General features: G+C 43.3%; 1 protein-coding gene and 1 pseudogene across 2 annotated transcripts in view; one reads left to right on the top strand and one right to left on the bottom strand.

The window, feature by feature from the left end:
* FGF13 (fibroblast growth factor 13) overlaps positions 1-7,907 on the top strand; it is a 594,651-nt gene that overhangs the window by 80,882 nt on the left and 505,862 nt on the right. The gene's annotated exons all lie outside the window — the stretch shown is intronic.
* LOC102255747 lies at positions 2,998-4,576 on the bottom strand (annotated as a pseudogene).

Here is a 7,907-nt window from a genome sequence, read left to right as displayed (position 1 = left end):
AGGCTGGACACCCCCCCTTCAGGGTGGGGGGTCCCCACTGGGATGCCTGGCCAGCCTGGGTGAGGGGCTGATGGCTATTTTCAGGCTGTCAAGCCCTCCCTAGTGGGGACCCTCACCCCATGGAGGTTTGGCCAGCCTGGGTGAGGGGCTGATGGCTGTTTCAGGCTGGCCACACCCCCTTTGGGTAGGGGGTCTCCACTGGGGTGCCTGCCCAGTCTGGGTGAGGGGATGAGGGCCTTTTTCAGGCTGGCCAAGCCCCCCCGGCGACAGAAGCTCCCAACCTCTCCTTTATTTTTCTTTAATTCTGGGATATATTTACCTTCTATAATTGAAACTTTGTAGCCTTGAGAGGAGCTCAGAGCCGGCCAGGGTGGGCGGGAGGGAAGCTTGGCTTCCTCCATCATTGAGGCAACCAAGCCTCCTGCTTGCTCCAGCTTCGTGGCTGCCGGCCGCCATCTTGGTTGAGTTAATTTGCATATAGTTGCTCTGATTGGCTGGTGGGCATGGTTTAAGGTGTAGCGAAGGTACGGCCAATTTGCATGTTTGTCTTTTATTAGTGTAGATAGTCACCTGCTGTATGTTAGATCCTTAGAATTTATCCTTCTTATACCTCAAACTTTGTACCTTTTGACCCACATCGTCCCAATTTCCTTTCTTCTTAGCCTTTGGCAACCACCATTCTATTCTCTGTTTCTATGAAATAGGCTTTTTTAAAAAAGAGGACTCTTGAGGGTTGTAATGGTGCTGAGAATCCCCTAGCATTGCCTCTCTGGGATGGTAAAATTGTTCCCAGTTCTCTCTGGTGTCTAATAATATGGTCATGGGGTTAATTTTGGAGCATCAGTCTCCAGAGCAAACCTTTGTCACACTAGCTGTGATTGTCTGTTCTGGCAGGAAGCCCCTTCTTGTGGTCACCTGACTACATCCTGCACACCTCTGCTCTGCACCTTTGTTCTGGCTGTTCCCACTAGTTGGGGTGTGTTTACTCTCTCCCTCTCTCTCTCTCTCCCATCTTTTGAGAAATTACTCATTTGTAGCAGTCAACATTCATCTGTAGTTATCAAAAGCTACTCTTGCTGTTTGAAGCAGGCAGGTATTTTAGTTCTGTTTAATTAGGTACTTACAAAATCGTTGGGATGAGTGGAAGTGGGGCCTGTAGTCTGGGTCTCCAGGAATGACACCCACAACATCAGCACTGAACTGGCACACCAAATGTAGCCACTTCTGTTTTCACATTCAGGGAGATGGGGAATAAGGAGGTTACTGCTGCAACACTGGCTTTCAGGAACCACAGCTAGGGCTGCAGTCTAGTGGGAGGAGGCCACCACCACAACCACTGAAATTGTTTCTGAACACCCACACAGATGATGACTGGACACTGGAACACTGCTGTGGAGTATGCCATATCTCCACAACTTTGCTTGTCAGGAGTGAAAAATAAAGCAAATAGGAAGATGACTTTTGCCTCATTCTATCTAGTCTTCCAAATACATGCATAATTAAAAATAAATAAAATGAACATATATGTATAACTATACTCCAATTATAAATACAAAATATATAAATATGTTCGTGTGTGTGTGTGTGTGTGTGTGTGTGTGGTGTGTATGTGTATCTAGCTTACTATGTTTCAAGCAGTGTTCTAAGCACTTTACATGTATTCTCTCAGTATAGAGTAGGTACGATTGCCTCAACTTCTAGATGCATAAACTGAGGCACAAGGGGATTAAGTAATTTGCACAGATTATAAGCATCTTCACCTATAAGACATATGTTTTTTACCTATGCCCCCACCATACTCCTAGAATAGTGTTTTTACCCAAATGCTTAATAAATGTTTACTGAATTAATTGAAAATAGATGTATGTCATTGGAAAGTATCTTCCCTTCATTGGGTTTTAGTGTTCTCCTTTGAGATGTGAAGGGCTTGGGCACCCTTATCTCTAAATTATTTTTAGTTTATATACCTGGGGGTTCCTTGGGTTGAGTTGCATAGCAGCCACAAGAATAATTACCATTACAGTTCTCTGAGTGCCAGGCACTATTATAAACACTTAATATGCATTGTTTCCTTTGAGCCTCTCAATAGCCCCATGAGCAAGTTATGGTCTTTGTCCATTCCTACTTCACCACATGTGAGTAAATGGGTAGTCAGAAGGAAGTCACTGATCCATGGCCACACCACTAATGGGTGGCTGAGCTCAAATGCCAACTCATGTCTACCTGATTCCAAAACCTATGCTCTTAATAACTGAGAAAGCTTTAGTTCTCTCAAAGAGAATGACATCTAAGGATCAGTTTTGTCTTCTTTTCCTCCTTCCCATGTATTCTTTTTTAAAAAAAATCCTCCTCATCATCATTCAAAAGCACATTAGGTCCCCTGGCCTGTATCTTATGGTTTTTACCCCTTTTCTTAGTATTGAAGTAAATAATATTTTTCTTAGTATGGGACACATGTGACATGTATTGACAGCTGATAAACTTTTTGTTGCTGGGGTGGTTGTTAATAAACACTAATGACCTGGTCCCATCTCCCTGAACAGGGACAAATACCACCAGAACCTGTTTTTAATTGCTGTCAAGATAATAAAAACTAGAGAACACCATATTAAACAATTTATTCTTTGCATTAATTACCTAATATTCTTATTTTTTATAAAACTCACTTATTTTTGTAATAAGATATTTAAAAAACATTCTATATCACTTTAGGCTGAAAGATCCATGTTTATATGCATAGAATGAGATCTGAAAATACATACTAAAAGATATTAACCATGGTTATATGTAGGTAGTACAGTTAGGACTTTTTAGGTAATTCTATTTTCTTACATGCATATTCTTATTTTTTCCTATCATGAATTTGTATGACTTTTGTAAGAACAGAACACCTTTGTGATCCTGTGAAGATCTTTGTGCTGGCAATGAGAGTTGTGTTGACTGAAGATATGGGAAGGGGGTTTTCCTTGTTCCCTGAGTTGCAACCATCTTTTTCTCTTAGAGATGCTCTTCGGACACAGTGATGGGTGCTTTGTTGATATTGATTTCCTCCTCCTCATCCTCCCCCTCTTCCTCCTGGAGTTTATTATCAGGAGTTTCCTTGTTTGCTTTCTGCCTTCTGAGATCTGCCTTGATGAATGCAGTGAGGGCTGCTCCAAGGGTGAGGAACACACACAGAAAGTTGTTCCCAGGCATGGTTCCATAGTGTTCTATAATCTGGCCCTGGGAGACGGTGAAGATGATCCTGAATACCTGGGCAGATATGTTGAGGAGGCCAGATGATATGCCTTCTGATTCTGGGTACGTTAGCTCCACAGCAAATTCAAATCCCAGTGGGAGGTAACCAGTCACAAAGAAGCCCATTGTGCCAGTAGTTATGAACACTACCCACAGGTGTCCCAGGTTCAAGGTCATTGTGTACACCACCATGCCCAACAGAGTCATGCTATAGACCACTAGGATTGTATCCTTATAGGTTTTGGACATATCCAGCCAGATGCCTGAGATTACAGCCCCAAGCATTCCTGCAATGATGATGGTCAGGCCAATTCTTCCAGCATTCAATTCTTCTACCGGGTAGTGCAATATCAACATGCAATTCAGCAGAGTGGACAAGACATAAAAAGCTCCAGCATTCAGACCACAGGTGATCATAAGCATCACGAAGCTGAAGTTTTTGAAGAGCTGGACAATGGGACTTAAGTATGAAGCATCAGAGGATTCCAAAGCATAGTTCAGGAATTGGGCCCTGCTGGGGGGATATTTAGACTTCTCCTTGAATATGATGATGACAAGGATGAAAATAAAGAGTGGAAGCACCTCCTATTATGCAGAACATGATGCTGATGTGATAGGTAAAGTTGTCCTGGTCTTCAATATTGGGTACCAAAGTGGGAGGTACCAAGAAACCAATTGCAATTCCAAGCTAATTGCCTCAGACAGCTATGGAGCAGGCCTTTGAAACCTCATTGGCCCCAAACCAGACTGAAGTGATGCAGGATGGCATGCCCAGGATGAAGATCTGGGCCACAGAGCAGATGACCTGGCCCAGTGCAGTGACTGCGGAGAGATGTGGCTTCAGGCTGCTCAACTTCACCCAGGCCCCCAAGCAGTTAAGAGCAGATCTGGTGAAGGAAATGGTGTGCAGGCCCATTTTTTCCAGCACCCAGGCCACCAGCAGTAGTAGAAAGATGTAGGTTAGCATGTAGCACATGGACAGTCAGTCAATGGCAAAGGTACTGACCTGGTAAAAGTTCATGAAGACGTTACTGATGGAGCCATACTGGATCCACTGAAAGGCATTGCACATTGAGTAGCAACTAAACAACAAGACCACTGCCCATCTGTGCTTGCTCACCTTGATCATACTGAGGTCCTAGGGGCCTAAGCTACTGGAGTGGGCTGAGGTACTTGAGTGGGCCAAAACACTGGGTTGGGCCAAGGTACTAGGGTGGGCTGAACTTCTGGGGTACACAGAGAGGCTGAGATGGGCAGACATGCTCGGGTGTGCCTGGAGCTCATACTCCTGCTCAGGGGTGCCATTCCGCTCCTCCAGGTTGGGATCTTCATTCACCATGACCAAGGCCTCTCCTAGAGCCCTGGACTGGTGCTGAGGACTCTGGCAGTCTAAAGGGACAGTACCCTTGGCTGGTCCCCTAAATGTGACAGGGCACTTGCCCTAGTCTGTCCCAGAAGAAACGGAGACTTAAGCTTGCATAAAAGCCATAAATTGGTCTCCCAATGCTCACCTCCAAACCTTGGCCCCAACTTTTCCATAGGGAGCGCTGTCCCTGACCGCTGACCCTCAGGCCAGCTGCAGACCCTTCAGCCAGGTCCTGGCCCTGCAGATGCCTTCATTACTTCTAAGCGTTCTGGCTAGGTAAAGCCTCTGGTCCAGGAAAGAGTTCTCTCCTTGCTTAGACACTTCACATGACATTTGGCTCCCAGGAGGCTTGGGCCTCACTCCCTAGGGCCCATGTGACCACCCTGCCCCCATACCTAGCTCCCCTTCACCCCCTCCTCCGGCCCTCCCAATAACCTTGGGCCCAGCAGCCCAATTGTTTCGTCACAATTTGCCTGGTGCATTCCTCCTCAATGCCTCGGGTGCCATGGAAACCACCTGGTTAACCCCCTGAACTGTCCCTCAAATTCATTTGCCCCCTCCCAGAGGATACACAAGAAACTCCTATTAGTCCCTCTGAGATAACTCTCCAAATAGAGTTTACTCACCTTGGTCTACATCTCCTGTGGTATAAATATTTATTTTAACCTCTCCTTCTGAAGATTCACTGGAGATTCAGACTTAGCCCTGGCAGATGGCCTGAGAGGCCAGATTTCATAACTGGATTCTTCTCTTCTCAGCAGCGAAAGATAAATATTTTATGATCAGCATATTTTATCGATGACCCAAGCCTTTCTGATTAGTTTCCATCTGCAGGGACTAGTTTATTTTGTTGCCTTGGCTTTTTGAGATTTCTTGTACGTAATGTATTCATGACAACCAGTTGCTTTTGTTTGAAGGAAACCCACCTTTGAGGGACAAATTAAAATATGCTTTTCCCCAAAAACCCATACTTTTAGATGTGATAAAATAGCATCTACAAGCATTACTAAGGGGCCAGGTGCCAAATATAATAGTTTTAGCATATGCCTCTGTTTATCATACTTTGTTCTATTTGTCAGTTTACTTGTCCACACACCCCTCCTCCTCACTCTACTACTGTGTACTCCTTAAGGGCAGGTCTGTGTTTAAATCACTTTTATACCTCCAGGTTCTAATACATATTAAAAGTAGAATAACAATGGAAAATAACATGGTCTCTGCACAAAGGATAATTTACAAGCTTCTGAAGTTTTTGGAGATATCTTGAGGCTTGAGTTCCTCATCTGTTCAGTAGGTGCAGTAGTGATTTCACAGAGTGGTTGCTTGAAGATTTTTGCTTTTCTCCCCCAGCTTCTTCTTAGTCTTCTTGGTCTCCTTGTCCTTCAGGGCCATGCTTGCATCAGCAAATCCTGATTCTTTCACACTTGGCAATGAAGAGTTTAAAATCTGTTTATAAAGAATGTAAAAACTCCATTTTAACTCTATGTAGAAGCTTTCACATGTTATCATTTCATTTGGAGTCCTAACTAGATCTTAGAAGTTGCCATCTCTGCTCACATATTCTCTGAATCTGAACCCAATAAAATAAATCATTAAAATATTCAATTTAGCTACCAGAAACAATAATGAGGACAAATATCTTGGAGGCCCAAATCAATTATCCTGTGCTCCCATTCCATCTGTGAAAGCTGGTTCTCCACCTGGCCCTAAATGTTTGTAAGTACGAGGGCCATAAGACCATAGTAAACAGGGGATTACAAAACTATGGCTTCTAAAAGTGAAGCCTGACTTTTCCTTTAGAAGTTTATGGCATTGGTATTGAACAAATTAATGTTGAAGATATAGAGATAAGTAGCACTGGACCTTGACCACCACCTCTGTGGCTGACAAGCTGGATGGCCTGGGTAAGTCACCAAACTGCTCTGTGATTCTGTGGAGTCATCTAACAAGTGAGGGTAATCAATCTTGAGTGCCTCTGTGGAGTTACCAGGCAGCTTAAGGACACCTCTGTGTATGGAATGTTCTCCATAAGTTGGAAGGTGCTGTCATGCACGCAGGAGGGGTTCCTCTTAGGATGGCTACTGGGTCACAAATCTTGCATTAGAGGTCCAAGTTTGCTTCAGCTCCAGTTTATAAACATATATGACTAGCATGCGCATAGTTTGCTGACTTTTGACTTATACAATCCTGGTCACTCACATTACTTCTGGAATCCTGCTAGTGTCCAGATAAATCAACAGTGCTTCCCCTCGATGTATACCAAGTATGCGTATTTTTTTACACAATAGAAATGATCTTGAAGAACTGAATGAAAATCACATAGTCATACAACAACTCATATTTACTTGAGGGAAGTTAACATTTTGCAAGAGCCTGTGATGAATTATTTTGTAAAAAAAAAAAAGCCCTTTTTAAATGGAAATAATCATATTTTATCTTTTAAGTTTAGATACTTATGTCATTTTTTCTTAGTCATGCCAGCCTGCAATGTATTATAAAGAATTGTAATGTAAAATAATGTTATACCATATTCTAAAAAGATGATGATGTAATTTAAGTGTTTAATAAATTAAAAGTTAATACTTATTAATTGTGATAGTAACTGCACCTGTTCATTGAGGGCTTGTTATATGCCCCACACTGTGCTATCTACTTTATATGCTCTACTTTATTAGAGCCTCAGTATTTGATACATATAATGAAAGTGGGTTATAGTAGTTTATATTGTATAAATTTTGGAGCCTGAGTCATGGGACTAGGAGAGAATACAGAGGGTCTCAGGTTCAGAGGAGGATCCTGTGGCCCAGAAATGGAAAGCAAGTTCCCTTGAGTCACTCAGCAAGTTATTGGAAAGGTTGGGATTAGAAAGGATGCTTTCCAGCTCCCAGCCCAGTGCATATTTCCCCCATCGCCCTGTCTCTACTGCTCACAATGGATGTGGATATATGGATGCCATATCAGTGCAGTTGCAGGTTAAAGAATGAATGAATCATCAATAAGTTTTATATTTTAAAGTGCCTAGCAGCCCTGAGTCCAGCACCTTTTGTACCTGAGACTTGTTTAAGACTGGTGAGAGTTGATCAGATAAAGAATCCTACTGAAAAACAATCCTATATAATAAAGAGGTAATATGCAAATTGACCCTCATGCCCTCACAGGATGGCTGCCTACAACCAGGTTGGCAGGAGGGTTAGGGAGGGATGACCAAACGACTGAACAAGCAGGCTGCGTGGGGCAACCAGGCTGGCAGGGGGGTTAGTGAGGGACAACCAAATGACTGAACAGCAGGCTGTGTGGGGCAACC

The sequence above is a fragment of the Myotis brandtii genome, unplaced genomic scaffold (assembly GCF_000412655.1).
Source record: "Myotis brandtii unplaced genomic scaffold, ASM41265v1 scaffold654, whole genome shotgun sequence".
Classification (NCBI taxonomy): domain Eukaryota; kingdom Metazoa; phylum Chordata; class Mammalia; order Chiroptera; family Vespertilionidae; genus Myotis; species Myotis brandtii.
This window is presented reverse-complemented; position numbering and strand designations above follow the sequence as displayed.